Source organism: Nipponia nippon, unplaced genomic scaffold (assembly GCF_047370975.1).
Source record: "Nipponia nippon isolate SJK-2023a ecotype South Korea unplaced genomic scaffold, ASM4737097v1 scaffold_4, whole genome shotgun sequence".
NCBI lineage: Eukaryota > Metazoa > Chordata > Aves > Pelecaniformes > Threskiornithidae > Nipponia > Nipponia nippon.
In genome coordinates, this window is record NW_028262358.1 from 30,186,234 (window position 1) to 30,205,178 (window position 18,945).

At 38.3% G+C, this 18,945-nt stretch overlaps 1 protein-coding gene across 1 annotated transcript in view; it reads left to right on the forward strand.

Moving 5' to 3' along the window:
* Positions 1 to 18,945, forward strand: part of PRKCE (protein kinase C epsilon) — a 299,488-nt gene that overhangs the window by 213,574 nt on the left and 66,969 nt on the right. The window lies entirely within an intron of this gene.

The following is an 18,945-nucleotide window of genomic DNA, read 5'->3' on the forward strand; positions in this document are numbered from 1 at the left end:
CTGGGACAGTAAGCCAGCTGTGAAGTCCCACATAGCCCTGCCTGTCCAGACAGCAATGGATTTTCTTCTTAAAAGAGTAATAAGAAAATTGCAGTTTTTTCACATTGGTGTTTTGTGGCTGTAATCACCTTAGATGTGATCCTAAACTCTTTCTTCTCATGATTGCTATTAAGTTGCTCATGAGAATGGAAAACATGATTTGTGGGTCAGTTTTGATCCTTTTGAAGATAATGGTTATATCCCCACTGACTTCAGAAGGGTCAGAAAAATTAGCCTTCTCTTTTTTTTGCCGTGACCAGAGAGAAGTATGTATTGCAGATGAGATGTGTCATTTTGTCATCTGTTAGAAATTCAGCTTTTGGCACTGCAGCTGTGTGAGCAGCATGTGCAATTGCTGTTTTGTTTCTGGGTTTGGTTTGGTTGGGTTTTTTTAGTTTTTGTTTGTTGTTCTAGTGTTTATAATCAATGAAACCTCAGTAGTCCTTGTTATACATAAATTAATTATACTCTTAAGGAGACATGCCATAATTTTCCATGTCCATCTTTGGAAGTAATTATTTCACTTCTGCACAGTATTAGATGATGTGGATTAGACGGTATGCTACCTATGCAGCAGAGGACTTATAATGGTTAATCCGAAATGGAATGTAAAATATCCGAATGTGGATTTTTTTAAAGGACAGAAAAAAAATTGGCCAGTAGATTTCTGTATATCAAATGCAGCACTTAATTTGGAAAACAGCTAGAGATTGCAGAGGATTTGTATAATAAGGTACACTGGTGTTGGCACTCTCCAGACACATCGATCTTTCAGGAACTTGCACGTCCTTGTGTATTCTCCTTTCTTCAGGCAATTTTGTCTGAACTTTCTCAAATATCCCCTGTGACTGCCTGTCGCTATCTTCTTGCAGGACTGCGAGCTTTCTAGGCAGGATCAGCCCTGCTCCCTGATCGCTGCTCTGTTTAGCATCACTGCCAAGCACATGGCTGCTGGTTTGAAGTCTGCGATCTTGACATCCTGTGTTTGAACAAGGCCTGGCTCAGTTAGATAGATACAAGTCTTAACCTGCTGGCTACGCTTACTTTGTGCCTTACCCACTCTTACAGGAGTTTGTGGGATGAAATGGATGAAATAGGAAAGTCGAATAGACGAAATGACATGAAAGGCATGCACAAGTGACTTTGCTGTTGCTATTTTGATTGTGTATCATGAGGTGTTTTCTCATATGTCTTGAAACCCAATTGACTGAGCATTTGTACACACTTTTGACTGCTTTTTGAAACAGTTTCTGCTTCCTGTTCTAAATCAGAAAAGAGGATGCAGGCCAGTATGTTTCAGGAGACAGAAATAGGTTAGTCTGTAACTGCTTTTCTGGCCAAACCATGTGTATAAAACAGTTGCAGGAATATGTTTGTATATTCATGCACCCAAAGCACATAGGCTTTTGCTAGAATATATTTCTGTCCTGGTTGTTCAGTGTTCATCCAGCTTCCCCTAGGCACAGGTTAGTTATTTTCATAACCGTTTCTTTAATATGTCTGCTATAATTTTAAAACTTTTGGAGCTGTTTAAAGAATTTTGCCTTTTTAATTTTTTCTTACTCTCCAAAAAATCTTGGCTTTCTTCTTGAGTTGATTTGAATTTTTGTATATATCTTTGTGATTAAAACCGCATTCATGTTAGAGGTGAAAGCTAGATCTGCTGCGGTGATTTTAAACATGGGTGCTACTGAAATTCATTAATATTTACTAATAGAAGATTTATTATTTTTTTACATTTCTGTGTGACTCAATACTAGAGAAACAGTTCAAATCCCATATAAAAATGCTTTGGAATGCAAAAAAATACACTGAAACCCATTGGCACTGGGAAGAAGAATGCTCAGTGTTGAAGGCTTATGACTGATGATGCAAGGAAATGATACCTGCTGGTCATCCTCTAGCAAGAGGAGGGTCACAACAGATGTCCATATGGTTACTTTTCTGTGTTACAACACAATCACATTTTTAATGCAGAGGGAAATTACCTGTGTGAAGATAAATACATGGGAGTATATTATATTAGTAAGCTGTTCATATCTATCTACCAACAGAAAGGGTCTTTTTGCTGTAAGCCAACACATGCTGGAGGCTAGGTGACTTTATTTTTCTTCCAGTTTTCTAACCACAGAGTCTTTTAGCTTTCTATTTCCAACACTTCAGTATGCTAAACTAAATATTAAGCTCTGTCTTCAGGCAATTTTCAAGATCTATGAAACTTGATTTACCTGGATTCAGAGATGGATTAGGACCTGTGTACATCCAAGTTATCTCTGTCAGGAGTCCTTGAAAAGTTTTTTCCCTAAGAATTCCTATATCTACAACTAGGTATGTCCTTTCATGTAATTACTTTCAATCTAGATGCAGCACAGACATTTTGAGTCAGGCCTGCTGCTAGCAGTTTTTTGGGTTGGTGGTTTTTTGTGGGTTTTTTGTGGGGGTTTTGTTTTTGTTGTTGTTTGGTTTTTTGTTTTTTTTTTAACATCTGCAACAGTACTCCTGCTGATGTCCGTTAAAGGTGTTTGTTAAGTGCAAAATTTTATGTCCTAGATGTTGAACTGTGTGTGGTTTGAAGAAAAAAATCTGGGATTGCACTTTTAATGACCCAAAGTTTCATTCATCATAGAATTCTGTGCTTAATCTGTTCTAGGATCTCTGCCATAATCTTATCGCTTTAATTATAGTCCCCAAAAAATGTTATATAACTCTTTCTGAACTTGTTTGGGCTTCTTATAGACATGCTTATGTGGCAAGAAAAACATTATGCAGTCCAACAGTGGCATAGGGGAAAAGTCATGCAAGCAACAATTAGGATCTAATTTTCTAAAAAGAAACTTCTAGAAATAGAGTGTTGACAAGAAATAAATTTTGAAACATTAAATATTATAGCCCAAAGAATAGTTTCATTACAGTTCTCTGAAAAATGTAGACTTCATGATCCAAAGACTGGAGTTGAGTAAATTTGAATTAGTCAAATTGAAGTTATTGCAAACTTTCCAGTTTTCCTTATGAAGTCAGGTTCTAACAGATTTAAAATGTGTGCCATAAAATTACTTGCATCATCTTCTATCTGTAATATAGAAAACTATTGTTTCATTGTTTTCATATAGAAATAAAAACCATTTGGGGTTTATGCATGTTGTAAAAATCTATGCCTGTAGGGGATACCCAGCTAGAATGAGAATGACTTTTTGCCTTTTCGCCTTGTGAAGGGTGTCTGCATTTCCTTTCGTGGGGTCCCTGAAAAGAAGGACTTTTAAAATAATGGAAAAATTAAACCGTTCCTATATATCCTTGCCTGTGCTAAGGAAACCAGTTACAAGTTTGTCATTAGTGGTGTCATAATTATAATGCTAAAGGCAAGAGGAAGAGGAGGAACTGTTTTTTATTTTCACTTAATGAATCCTTTTTGTGTGTGTGAGTGTACATTAAAGGTTTTTAAGGGCATTTTTGTAAGAGCTACTGACCTTTTGAATTGTTCATTAACTCTATTTCTAAGTTCCCTTGTTTATTTGTGCATGCTTTTTCTGTGTCTTCAGACTCCAATTTTATTTTAAATCTGTCATATTTTAATACTACTTTTTTTTTAAAATGTCAAATACCAGGTCATAAAATCATAGTAAAATTTAAGCTTAGAAAGCAGGGTCAGCTTGATCAGCCTGCCCAGAGCGACAAGGTCTCTCAACTAGATAGTGCAAGCAAATCTTAATGTGACAGTAAGTCAGGCCATTCTGCAGGATTAGCCTCGTCAATAGTCTGCTGTGTGTTAAAGCATTATGAGAAATTCCATCATGTATCAGAAACACGTTGGCTGTTGAATAGTTTCATGGAAATGCTATGTAACTGTACATATTTGTGGATACAGACAAGAGTGACAAAATCAAAGTGTTGTAGAAGCATTTTTACTGGTGTTCAGGCCATCAGAATTATTGGAAAATATGGTGAGTATGTTGGACCAGAGCGATCATTCTTGGTGAATAACACATGTTTTACAACCTGACAAATTGTCTGGACTGAAAGAATCTGAATGTCAAAGCTGCCATTAAGCCACCACCATTATCTGACTAAGACACGTTAATTCATAACTCTTGTAAAATCTATTATGTGAACTCCGCATCTATAATGTACAGGACGCAAAAGTTGTTGATATGTAGGAACAGCCTGCTGGAATGGGTATATTAGTGGTTTTTTTAGTAGATATCCAGACTTCCAGTTCTTGTGTGTCTTGTCTTTGAAGTTTCTGGATTACAGTCAAGAATAATCTGGGTATTCTGAGGGGCACATCACATTTTCATTTTGATAATGGGGAATTGCTTGTGTAACTTCTTGGCTTTGGTGGTTGCCACGTCAGAGTTTTACTTGAAGATTACAATAACACAGAAAGTCATTGTTTTATTTCCCCTTTGTTAGAGCTTTAAAAGTCACCCACGTGTAATTGGTTATAGTGAGCGTCTGCAGTACCAGTCACATCCCTGTATCACTAACAGAGTCTGCCAAAGGAGCCTGGGGGCTTCCACAGTTCTTCTCCTTGGAGCAGGGGACTTTCCTGGCCAGAAGTTCTCCGACTGCACTTCGGTTTGTAATCCTTTTTCCATTAGTGGTTGTTGTCCGTCCTAGAAGAGGCTACATTCAAAGCGTAAAACCCTGCGTGTATAGTTGGCAATCTCCCCTAAAATGGATTTTTAAGAACTTTGCTTGGACAAGGACTGTCAGGAGTTTCGCTGCTGCTTTCAGACTGCAAAGATCATCTTTATTTATTTTTAGAATGTATGTACACTTTATCTTGTCATATCAGGACTATTTCTTACCGCACAATCTCTGAGTTAGTTTTTTTCCTTTGTTTTTGCTTGGAATATGTAAGAGTAACATGTAGTAGCAGTATCTGGGGAGATCACTCAGGAGTTTGAGTTTCTAGCCAATACCCGCATCTGAATTACTGCCTCTGAGTAGAGAGAGTGACTTCTGCGCCCTCCAAAGCTGCCAGAGCATTCATTTTGGTCCCCTCCACCCCTGCTTTTTTTCCTTCTATTTTTGATAGGCCTAAAATAAATATTGCCAAGGTATCCAAGAATCCTGGGGGGGGTGGGCAGTGGTGGTGGGCAGTTTCTCTGACTGTATCTCCTTACATGGCACTTATCACAATAGTGCTTGTGCTAAACATTCCTCTTCTATGAGGCAGTGCAACGATATTTAGTTGCTTTTTTATTTCTTAGAAACAATTTTTGCAACACTTTGAAATTGCTCAAACCCTCCGTTTTTCTGTAGCAACAAGTTTAGAGGAGAAGAATAGCAATGAATAGCTCCAAGAAAGTATGTTGGCATACAAAAAATCTTATATAAGAAGTCAGGTTTTTCTTCTTCCTCCCTTTTCTGCCCAACCCCTTTTCTGTGCTAGTCAAGGCCTTTGTTAGAGCAATAGCCCAGCTGGATGCTACTTCCTCTGCTTAAGTGAAGTTCAAGAAACCAGCTGCTGCTTAAAAGAAAACTGCTTATTGTTAAGTTCCCCTTCTTCCCCCTGCCAAGGTTAAACGCGTCCCTTCTCCATCAGCACCTCCAATGTAATGCGTCCCTAGATATTGTGGGGCACGCCTTCAAGGATATGAACCTAGTCTTTACCACGTTACCTGCTGACGAGACAAAAAGATAGACAACAGTTTCTAAAGTTGACTTAATGTTAGCCAGCCACGCCAAGATCCATTTCCCTTCCTTTAGAGGATTTCTCCTATCCACAAATGTAGTGCAAGGTGAAATTCTGGTTCTGTGGAAGTCACTGAGGACTTCTAGGAAGGTGTTCGTTTTAGTTTTCTTACTCTTGCCTGTCTCTCTTCATCACTTTTGTAAGGAGAGGTATTTTTTCCCCCTCCTTATAAATCTCTTAAGGTGCTGTATAAAATCTTGTACTTTGGAGTTTTTAATACAAAAATTTGCGTGATAGCTCCCCAAAAATTCTTAGTCCAGTGATTTACACACACTTCTATCCAACAGGAAGTGATTGGCAAAAAAAAACCCAAAACATTAATATCTTCCTCCTGTATGCAAACAGCTACTTTTAAAGAAGTTTAGAAAAATTCACTACTGTACTGAGATTTCCTGTGTAATTCAGCCTTCTGAGTATTCGGTATGATGCAGTCCTTAATTCCATGATTGGGTACATTTTTATCCCAGACCATTGCTGCGATAAAAGAGGAGGTGTCTTTTCTGTATCTGTGATAATCAGTGCGATACCTTGTTTAGGTACCAGGTATAAACCTTATGCTAATTTATTTCCCAAGCTGTGTATTTATGGTTCTTTTACCATGCTGCCTGAATGGTTCACAAAACAATAAACAGGGTACCCTGTGGGAGCGGCTCAGACTGCTATGACCATTTTACAGCTGGAGACCTTAGGTGCAGAGGGATCACAGCCGTAGTCTTCAAAAGTTTTGTCTTTGTAAAACATCACCTGTACCTAGATTCGTTCCGCCTAACTGTAGTACTGAAATTGGAGATAAACTCTGTCTTCATGTAGGGAGCTGAGGTTGACATGGCTCCAAAACTAGGCATCTTTATTAGCTATCTTAACGTTGGATGAAATAAAACTGTGCCCAGAGCATATTAATATATTTACAGTGTTAGTGTTTTATACTCTATGAACATCACTTTTGTTTTACTTCAGGTATCACTGTTAATGTCCTAAGCTTCTGCTGAGAGTGTGCAGAAGAGAAATGGGTAGCAACCAACTCTTAAACACTTTTAAGTAAGAGGCCTGAGTAGTAGGGTTGATGATGTAACCAAGGCAAGGACAGACTCCGTCTGTTCAGAGTGACAATTAATTCTAAAACTATCCTTTCTCCAAAAATCAGCTTAATTTACAACATTCCTTTAAGCTTTCCTGTAGTAATAAAGTGGGGGTTCAAAAGAAAATGTCATTATTTAAGTAAACAACATCAAACTGCAGGTTAAAGAGGCAAAGGGGGAATAGATGAGGGTATACAAGCATTCTTAATTCTGGCATTTCTGGGGTTTTGAGTCTTTAGCTGCTCCTGTAATGTTCTTTTACATATTCTTGTGTGTGTTTTTTTGTATTTATTTACAAGACACGTTTGCACTTTTGTATGCATACATATGTTCACAGTGATGGGAAATGAAGCTTAGTCCTTTAGCCCCGAATCCAGCTTTTGCTTCTATAAGCAATTTCAGTTACTTCAGGGATGTACATAATTTGGCCCTAGTTTTAGCTGCTTCTTGTCTTTAAGTAGTTTCAGATATATTGTTTGTTTTCTTCAAGGAGCTCTATTCTTTGGCTTACCTTGACTGCATTTACTAAATTTATTTTAAGTCTCCAGTAAAGTGAGGTCTACAGCGATGCCTGAAGCCTATCATAAATTCCTTTCTCAGTGATTTCAGTAACATACGCGCTGTTGTGTGATTAATGGAAAGTCTAATCTTTGATGACAGAAGAGTTTAAGTGTTATTGTCACCTCCTAGTTTGTACATCGTCACATCTATTCAGAGCCAAGTGAAATGAAAGGTAAAATTAAGGGCTTTTCCAAGATCTTTCAATAGGTCGTTTCCTATGTAGGAATGGATGTGTTATATGTAATGTTGATGTGGTGTTTCACTATATTCAGCACTCTGTGTGTTTTCAGGAGTGTGTAATTAAGAGCATGTAACATGGGAAGCTTGTGTTGAGCGGGAATTGCTGTAAATCTGTAGCACGCATCTTTTGCAGTATATTTGCAGCCCTGGCATCTATCTTGGTTTTGTATCTTCTCCTGAGGACATTGTTTCTGAATTTACATCTCTCCTAGAGAACCACAACAGGAACTCTTTTCTCTCTCCAGTGGAATCCTGAGAATGCTATCTGAAGTGTTAGTGTAAGTTTATCTGTAGCAAACCAAAAAAAATATTTGCTGGCTTTTTCTAAACTTCTGTCTGGTCTTCCCACCTGGCCAGTGGGAGATAGTGTGCTGGGCTACCATTTCATATGCATCTATGTTGCACACAGTGAGCTTATGCACTTTCATTAAAGTGAGAGGGGATTGAAGCTATGTTTACTGAGTCTTTGTGGTAGTCCTCAAAGGCTAAAAAAAAAAAGCCCTGTCCAACAATAAGTTAATTTTGAAAGCACTGTGTTTAATTGTAGCTGCTCTGTTTTTCTTAAAGCATTTCTGGAACTGCGTATGACCTGTAGTTGAACTTGGTTACCTAAAGCCAAGTTCCTAAAAGATAGCTAAACAAATGGGCAAGTTGTTGAAAAGTTGTTTATGAAAATTCCAGTGTCTGAATCCAGTGTGAGACAGAAATTTGTGCATTATTTTAAAATAACTGACAGTCATTTTCTACAGAGGGTTTTGACAGATTAATATTGCATCATAGCGTTGTTTATTTCAAGTCAGTTGTCCAAACAAAGCAATGCTGGATGTTGCAGATCCATCAATACTTACCACCTTGCTGCTGTGCTCAGTGATAAAATATATGGATAGTAAAAGTGTTGGTGTTATTTTTTTAGCCATTCTCCAGAATATTCTATGAATGGGAAAAAAGGAATAAACCTAGGAAGACCAGAACTGTGAAACTCAGTAATAAAGGAATAGTTAAAAAAAAAAAGCTTGCTGTGATGTATTATCTCAGAAATAAATAGTTCACAAAAATTATCTAGTAAACTCTCCAGAAGAGAACCAGCATAGCAAGTGATATAGTCCCCCAAAGACTGTGTAATGAACACCTTCCAGGAATAAAAGAGGATGGCTTTACAAGCAAAATTTAAAGAAAAGCACATCCCCCTTCTCCATTTTACACCCAAAATCACAACTGAAATATAGTCAGTTCAGTTAAGTGATGGATGCCTGTTCATAAATAGAAGCTACTAATTTAATAGTTTCCAATTGCCAGAATGATGTGTATAGCATGAGCTAGAAATATTGAAATATAGTCCAAATATTTCTTGCTAATGTGCAGGAGAACTAAGCGCAGTGGAAATCAAATAGTGAGCTCCTCTGTCTCTCATCTGTAAAATAGTCTGCAAGTAGGGATGAATGACATCATTTGTTAAGAAAAAAACTTAATAGATTTTCCCCATGGAAGAAATGTTGATCCACCTCACCAGGACGGTGCAGAGCAGCTGATGCCTTGATGAGAACAGCTCAGGAGTGTGTGACGCTTAGGGCTTGGATCCCCAGATACCTGATTCATGAAACCTACTGAAAAAAGAAGAAACAAGCAGGATAACATTACACTTAGATTTATGTGCATTTCATGTTTCTGCAGTTTAAGCTGATGGTAATGGGATATGTAGTCTTATCAAATATCTGTAGTATCTGTTTAACCTTATATATTAGTTTTCCTCTGCCACACAGAAGAAGGTTGCTTTCTGTTCACAGAGAAATCAATAATGCAGAATCTGACTGTATAATTAGTGAAATTTCTTGGGTTTGGAAAATATTGTTCAGTGAATTTATTCCCCGGCTACTTCTCTCCTTCATACCCCGCCTCCCTCATTCCAGGGGATTCCAGAGGGTCTGCCTCAAAACGTAACTCTACTTAGAGAGTAAACTCTTTACGGCCTGCAACTCTCCACAGATAAATAACATCACAAGGCTAGCGATACTGTTATCGTTCCTTCAACAACTGAAGTCTACTTTTATACCAGGGGAAAGAATTACTATGGCTATGAGTAGAAGAATCATCTAGTGTTCTGCTAGCTGAGCAAATATTTATTAAGTATACCAAAAAAAAAAGGCAACTACTTTATAATTGATCATATAAATCTCAATAAAGTGTCATAAAATTAGATGAAATTGAATGATGTGCTACCAGAAAAAAATGAAAACAACCATTGTGTTGCCGGAATGCTTAGTTCCTGGTTATTGTTTCTGATCTTGTTAGGTTTTACGTAATTCACTTTTTTTTTTTTTGTGATTTTATTTAATGTGTTTTGAGCAAAGGTTTTCTTTCTCTGTTGGATTCAGTGAGGGTGAAAGGCTTTTAGAGCTTTGTAAAGTTTTAAATGGGTTACAAACGTGGAGATTGATTTAGTATAGACAAGAAATTTTCTTCTTCTGCATCCCAAGTAGGAATCATGTCAGAGTATTTCCTCTGTCTAGTTGGGACAGCAAAAAAAAAAAAAACTAAAATCTCTATCCTATCTAACAGTTTTGCTTCCAGTCCTCATCAGACTAATAAGATTGCAACCAGTAGTGAAAACAGAAAAAAGAATTTTCTTGAACTTCAAAAGAATTTTCAATTTGTGTATTGTATAAAGGCTTGAGTCAGTATTTTGTCCTACTCAACTTAATGTTTGTACATAGACAATACTATATGGTACCAGTACTATAGCAGTTTACTTGGTCAGTGTCCAGTACTGTTAAACACAGTACATCAGCTTCATGGCTGGTCTAAGTAATCACAGATCCATTGATTCAAGTGAGTTTTGACTTGCTTGTGCCAGTGAATAGGTTATTTTTTTAATATGAGATCATATTACCAAAAGCTTGCCAAGAACTTAATACCATGCTGGAGTTAGATTTGTAGAAGCTTACTACATCTTGTGACCTCAATTTACTTAAACTTACATGTTTTCTACTCTGGTAAGACATAAATAAACCAGCACTGGAACACTACACAAGCTGCAGAGAGCACAGTGCAACTCAGGACACTTCCATGGCCACCCCTTTCCGAAGGATAAGCACCTCGTCCCTCCATAAGCCAAGATCGCTTTGGCAAAGGTCCAGCAACTCGTTGTGTTGTGATGGAAAGAAACACTTGGAAGCAACCAGTTCACTGTCCAGGATGTTAAGTATTTTTTCAGTAAAACAAGACTGCATTTAAGTAAGGTGAAACTTTTAAGTCTCACCAGGGAAAAAAGTGGTAAGGCTTGCCGTGCTGGCTAACACAGAATTTAGCGAATATGAAGGGCAGAATACTTAAACCAGGTCCAACCTGTCTCGCTGTATTTTAACCGTCATATCATCTAGTTTCTGTATAATTAAAATTAAGTGGGTTTTTTTTCATCATTTAATAAGGGTAAGCCTGCATGGCATCTTCCTGGGTTTGGTTTTGTTTCCATACTATAATAGAATCTCATGTAACAGACCGAGGGAGGTCCGAGATCCCCGTTTTGCTCACTGTGAAGGGGCTGCCTTGAGGCCTTAGAAGGAGTAGGATGAAGTATAACACGCTCCTGCAGTCACCAGGTGGTGAAGGGACCCTTGTTGCCAGACTGCCTTTAGGGCTCACGGGGAAACCCTTGATATTATACTTAGACTCTTTTTCTGGCAGCATGGATTTAACTGAAGTTCGGTGGTTGGAGGAGAAGGGCATCTGCTTTCAGTTGGCTGTGGAGCATTATATTGTTGACATTGGGTCAAAATTAATTACTTGGCATTTTTTGTGGTTCATTGATGTGGAGTTTGCAGAATTTAAAATTTAAAATGTTTAGTAAAAGCAATTGTTTTGTCACTACTGTCTTGGTAGGAGTAAGACTGTTGTCTGACTTATAAGTAACGATAATATGAGAAGTGCAAAAGAAGCTGTGATTATGCTGGCTCTGATGCCGTGATAACTTGCACTAAAGTGGAAATTTACCCCAATGCTGCATTAATTTCAAAAATGAAAAGGACTCGTAAGGTCAAAAGACTCAAAAGGTTCCACAGTAGTAGTAAACTGCTTGTGGTGTTAAAATGCTAGCGAGGCAGTACATAAAAATGGTGCTTTAAATGATATTCAGACAAAGGAATTATTTCCTGCCTTGGGCGGAGGGACCTTCCTCATTCTTATGGCAGCTTTGCTGCAAAAGGTGTCTTAAGATTGAACTTGCCAGACTGAAGATCATCCTTTCTGTTGTGCTCTTGAAGTACTTTTAAAATCTCTTCATATTCTGTAGAATGTCAACACTAATGCAACATGTAAACTACTGTACATATCCTCCGAAAATGCACATCACTGAGTGCAGTCTGTGCACTTGCTCACAGGCTGACTTCACGCTTATAAGAAGAATTTGATCTGAATGATTTGACCAGAAAGCACTTTGAAACTAGCAAAGCAATATAATCCTAAATAATAACCTATTAAATTCTGATGAAGGTCTATTTCTAGCAAAATAATTACTTTAGCAGCAGGATAATAAGTGTAGAAAGAGGAAAAGGAGGCAGAAAGCTAGGAGTTTTCTTTCTTGCTCTGGCATCGTGGTTTTGTTTTACTTCCTGAACTACAGCAGCTGAAATAATTTTATTGTTTTATTCCTGCTCACTGCAGACATAGAAACATGTTTTGGTTGGCTTCAAAGTTAGAATGAAAAAAAGCCCACCTGATGGAGGAATAGAAACATTTTTTTTCTAAAAGGCATTTGAGGTTCTGTGAGTCAGTGTCAAGTTTATATTTTTTGCAATGTACAATAAGTGAAACTAAGTGATCCCATGTCACAAAAGCAAAATGCATATATTTTGAAAACTATTTCAGAAACAAAGGTGGTTATGCATTGTTGTGAAATTACTTTATAACATTATCATTTTCTTAGAAGGATTCTCTTGGAGGGATAATCTTGTACAACCATAACGTTCCAATATATCGTATGAATCTATGTAAAACTCCAGTTGACATAAATACCTGTACTTCAAAAGGTTTAAGGTGTTTTGTTTGTGTTTTCTTCTGTGTAGTGGTTTTGGTTTTTTTTAATCTGCAGCTTCAAATCAATCTATTTATGTGGGTGTACATCCCTGGTTTAGTTTCTAGTATTTCACTGTGATCAGAACATACATAAAGGTAAAAGACCCAATAAAAAAAATTAGGTCTCATTCGGCAGTCAGATCTTCAAATTGACCTTTCAATCCATGCAGAGTCTGGAGATCCATCTGACTGGAGGCTTGGAACCGTAATGAGCTTTATTCAGAACATGATATTCTAAAGGAGATGATTATTTTTTTAATACCCCACTACATTCTTGAAAGCACAGGCTTTTAATGAAAGCTTGTGGTTGATCAATGGAATTTTTTTACTATGTTTTTACAGTTGATCTGCATTGTTGCACATTAGCAGATGCCACAATTCATTAACAGATGCAGAAGAAAAGGCTTTGAAATTCTTTTTCAGAGTTAAAAGACTTGATACACACAAGTTATATGACCCGTGCTCATTCTTGGTTTTTCCAGACATTTTTGTTTAAATATTTTAATACGTTAATGTTAGTTCATTAATCCTAAATGAAAAATTTTTAGAGCCGAGTAGGAACTGAAAGCCTGAAACAAGGTAATCAGTAGTCTCCTTTCCAAAATAAAGTGAAACTAAACATGACCTTTGTATTTTATGCTGTCATTCTTCTTTCAAGCTGCTGCAATCATAGTTTCAGTCTTGTCTTGATGATGCTTGTATCATCATCATCTTTGTTCTTTTAAAATAATTACTATAATAATGCAGTTATTCATCACATATATTGCCACCTTCACTAGGATAATGATCTTTAAAAAAAAAAAAATCCATTTTGTCTATGCGTTGATATATGTGTATATATATCATATGAGTTTTTTGTAACCTATGAAAATAAGAACTGTCCTACCAGGTATGATCAGTGGTCTGTCTAATCCATTTTGTTGCTGCTGACACCATGTGATAAAAGAGGCTATTTAGAGAGGGCACGTAGATGCCACACTCTGCAGTCCATTCCCTTCATACTTCACCAGCATCCAGAATTGTATAAGAATGTTAAAAGGGACTTCTCTGTCTTATCCCTTTTACTATCTTACGGATCTATTGTCCGTGAATTTTTCTAATCCCTATTTGAAGTAGCAGATACAGACTGACTCCACAGATACAGCAGCAAATTCCTGAAGTTCACTAATCACTGTGTGAAGAAACACATTTTCTGAATCTGTTTTACTACTTCCGTGAGTGAACCAGTTCTGGTATTGCAGGATTTGGTGTACAGCAGTTCCACATTCAGCTTATCCACCATCTTCACGATTACGTTAATCTTACTTGTATCCTTCTTCAGCCCACAAATTTTAGTCACTTCTTGTATGGCAACTGTTTCATCCCTGTGATCATTTCAGTTACCCTTCTCTGTACTCTCTTTACCTCCACTGCATCCTTCTCAATTTGCATAGACCAGAACTGCACACAATACTCACGATGTGGGAACATGAAAATTTTACGTAGCAGCAAAGTAGTACCCTCAGGTTGTTTTCTCAGTGACCTTCCTGATGTTACCCAACATTTTGTTGGCTTTCTTGAGTGCTGCTGCACCTTGAGCCAATGGTTCAGAGAACTGTCAACAGAAGCACCAAGGTGTTTCTCCAAAGTTTTAACTCCCAGTTCCAAGTTCAGCATCATGTAGATGTGGTTTCAGATATTTTCCCCTAGAAAAAAAATATTTTCACTTTACATTTATGTATAGTGAAGCTCATTGCCACCTTTTTGCCCACCCAGTTTGAGTGGAGTGGTCCTTTTTGGAGTTCCTTAACCATTAGCACAGCATCTGACTATTTGAAAGAGCTTAGTATGATCCCGAGATCTGCACATTTCACTGTTTGCTCCCTTCTCCAAGTCATTGATAGAGACATTGAATAAAACTGGGCTCAGAAATGATCCTTGGTGGGACCCCACCAATAAAGTGACATTGTTCTGTCCGTAATAAAAATACTGATTTGTTAAGGATCTGTCAAATGAAATAGCTGTACTTGTGTTTTAAGTTCTCCTTATACCAATTCCTCTAATCCTAGAGAAGTTCCATCAAGAAGAATCCTCTCCTTCTCCTTGCCTGATTCTTGCCTTATTTTCTCTAGATATAATGCTATTAGTATTTTACAGATGTAGACATGGAGCATAAAAAAGTAATTTAAGTGAGTTTTTCTGTTTCTACTGTGTGATTACACACACACGCAATCTCACTCCCTCTGGGAGTCACGGGACAGTTGTCCTCAGAGGTGGTCCTGGTGAGGTGTATCTTTACATTGGTGTTAGGATATGGCACAACGTAACGGGTAGAGGCAGCGCAGAATGTAGGCTGAACCATTTACACTGCACCATTGTCCTGGATGATAATGCCCCATTTCGTATCATTTGTCTTCAGGCCCTTATTCTGGGTAAGAGGGAAGTTGCAGTCCTTCATCCAGTGGACACATGTTATTGCAAATAGGAGTTGGCGTGAACTTGAGTTTACAAGAGCCTCTCATTTCTTTAAGATGAATAAATACAAAGTAGTTTTTAGGGGACTTTAATTCAAAGTTTTACTGAAATTGTTAAGCAAGGTATGTTTCCAAACTTTATGAACCATGGCCAGGTCTTCATTTCTGGCGTTAATTCGTTCCATCTCTTTGGTAGCATTATCTGCTTGTAATGCCACCCAAGTGGCTGAAAATTTTGTGGTGATAAAAATACCAAGAATCTAGTGTAAATTGAATGTTTCTACCTTGTAATTTCTGTCTCTTGTGCTTTGAATCATGTTACGTTTTCTATTTAGCCTGGAATTAAACTTTTCTGACCTGGACCCGTTCTGTCAGCTCTTTAAGCATTTTTCAGAAACTTCTTTCCTTCTAGATTTACAAAAAAAGTGATACCACTTAAGCTATTTCAGTAACTGTCAAAATAGGAACTTTACTGTATTCATGCACATACACATTCCTTTTTCAGTTTATCTTATAGTGCAACACATTCTGCAGATTCCTGATGCACACATCTTTCTTTTTTATGGGCATTCTACAGAGAAGTAAACTGCCAGGCTATTCTGTAATCATCTTTGATGTTGCAATAAATGCTGTGTTCTTTAAAGTTTTTTAACCTTTAACCAGCTAAAGAACAAATCAAAGAAGCAGATTTCTAGATAATTTTAAAAGACGATAGACACAGTAGATAAGTTGAAGTCTGTGTTTGCTGTGTATCAAAACACTTTCCCTCTGCGGGAAGATAGAAATTCAATGAGCAGCTATCAGACAAACTTAACTCAATCTAGACATCTCATAAAAAACGTATTTTTTTTATTTTTTTTCAAAATGTGCAGGTATTTCCACATATAAACACGTATTCACAAGACTAATGTTTTAAATTACCGGTGCTTCAGTATGCACAGAAGGTGCCCAGTGAATATATGCAACCTGAAGCCTCCCCGTACGTATGCTGCTCCAAGCAGCAGGTGCAAATCTGACCTGACGAAAGCTTTGCTCAAGTCAGAGGTCAGTGACTGTTGGTAATGCCCTAATGGCATCACTTGATGTGTGTGTCCCTGCTTGTTGTGTCAGGGGAAACTTGCTGATCCACTTTCTAAAACCTACTAATGTTTTACTGGGTCTTAGAGTGAGTTCAGCCTTACTCAATCCAGAGCAAAGCCCTCATCTGTAAGCTGTAAGGCACTTGCCGTCTCCATAGTAAGCCAAGGCATCTCTCCCTCCACTTTCTTTCCCGTAAGCAGCTTGGCTAGTGATTAAGACATGCAGGGGACAACCTGTGTTTCAGACAGAAAATCTTCCTGTACCTGATCCTGGATTACATTGTGCCAAACATAATTGTCTTCCTTTGGGGACATAAATGTAATCGCCATTGGTTCAGATTTGTTCATACCTTTGGAAACAGATATGCACTGTCTGTCAGCGAGAGTAAGGGCCAGCCTGAGCACCAGGCACTGAGAGTGACCCAGTACAGGCCACCCTCACCGATCGACACAGACCCGTGGGGTCCAGATGTGACAAGCAGAGCCAGGTGCTGGCAAGGGCGTCCCATCAACAGCCCCCAACATGGTAACAGGATGAACCAGGTCCAGGGTCCATCCAGGAGCTAGGGCCAGAAATGCACACCTGCGGCCCTGGCCTGGACTGAAATGGGGCTCCCACAGCCAGTGTTGTCCCTCACCAGGGGAGGCTGGGCAGGAACATTGGGGCCTGTAAGTGCCCTCAGGGCCCTGACTCTGTCACTAGGGATTTTGTAAGCACAAAGAGGATGAAATGCTAAATTCAGGGCTACAGAGGATGACAGTGCTCAGCTCAGTAGAAAGTCCTGTATGGTCCTCATCTCCCTCTATCAGTTCATGTGGTAGCTCTGTGTATATGCTGGCCTCTTATCATTTGCTAAATAGGACAATCTGTGCATATAATAGTTATTTTGAAGTAGACATATTTATTTGAATTTGTATTAACTGTGTTAAATGTTAACTTTTTTAGTCTTTATAGTTATAATTTCATTCTCCCTTTTTGTTGTGGGCTTGTTGGGGTTTTTTGCTGCCTGAGAGACGAAATCAAAGCATGAAACACTGAGTTTGCGGGTGGAATAGTGGTGTGTACAAGAGACACAGGGGCGAGTATATGAAGGTTAAGTTTCCCTCTCTGGCAGCTGCCCTCTAGCAGAGCAGGTTATCTGGTTTCTGCTTAGCAACAGAGGCCGCACAGGGATTTGCTTAGAAAATTTACCCAGGGTGGAAGCTCTGCCCATAAGCTGCTCTTCATACTGACCTCTATCTCCCCATGACAAAGGAATTTTGATGTTGTCATGTTTCTGCAGACAGGTTTCAGGAAAAGCACTGAAACTGTTGAGAAATTATTATATATTGTCACTATCTAATGAAACTCTACGTTAACTGTTCCCTAGGGCAGGCTAGGAGTAAGAAAGGTAGTGTAAGAGGAGATGAAGAGAGAACACAATTTTGTGTTTGGCCTTGCACCAGGCGTGAAGTTAGCAATAGGTCTTTTAGCTTCTCTCTTCCCAAATAGCTTGATTCCGTGATAATTTTGCATTATCCTCTCTGAACAAAGGATACACTTCCTGAAGTGTAGATGAGCATCTGTTCTTTCATTGCTGCAGTTGATGCAATGAAGCTTGCTTCAATGGGAAACAGCCTGGGCATCCATAAAAAGCGAGGCATAACGTGCAATCCCTGGAGCTTAGCAAAGTGAGGTGTTTCCTGAGGCTCCAGCAGCGGCTCCAGCACTCGGCAAAGGCTGCAACTCACTTGGGTTAGGCAGCAGATACCACGCAAGCACTTTTCCTAGTGTTGCTCTGACTAGTTGTCTTGCTGTTTTTCCTTTGTACATCCTAACTCTACCCCTTCTTGGCATATGCTGAGTCCCTGCACAGAGGAGTTTTCAGTCTGTATTACTAAGTACAGTATTAGTGGATAAGTTTGTCTGCTGTTGGGTCTTGTTATGTTATTTTATTACAACTAGTAATAGTATACATTTGAGCTCAACGTACTTCTTTGTATATGTACAGTCTGAAGGACTGAGCTTGAATTTGAGGAAACGAGCATCAGCATGTTAGTGTGCCTGTCACTGTTAGAGTACTATGAATTAATACCTGTAAGAAAAGAGGGGTCCTGAAGAAAAAGCTGGAATTAGATATTTCTGAATGGAAACATAACTTAAGAGCAGCAACATGTCTATTTTTGCTGTCATAATTATTTTGTTCTGGCTCAGCGAAGTTCCTAAAAAGAAAGTCTCTTTGGTAAAGACTGCAAAATAATACTATGCTGGTTTTCTTTCACGTGAGTGGAGACACAGTTACTCGTGTTAATGTCTCATTTTAAGGAACTTGAAATCCTCAGCAAGGTTTTGTTAGTACAAATGCAACTATTTTTTACTATTCAGAACATCGTGTTCAAGTAAACTGTAGACTTTTAAGTTATTTCTGGCATCTAGGGCATAGTTTGTGAACTGATATGACAGTATCTCATATAAATTTTCCATCTGGATGATCACAGTGCAGTAGGAGTTTCTTGCTGTGTTGTCAAGCTAGAACCAACTGTTGTCTCTGGCTGACCTTTGTTTTTAAGTACGTGGGAACATTACAGAAACACTTCACATAATAGAGAAGAGCTGTTTCTCTGGTAGTGAATATCTTTATGTTGCCAAAGACTTCATTCATCTCCTTCTTTTGAATGAAGCACAAGATTCCCTGTCCTCTCCCACCACAAACTTTCTACAAGTATAAATGAGCCAATTCTTGCCACTT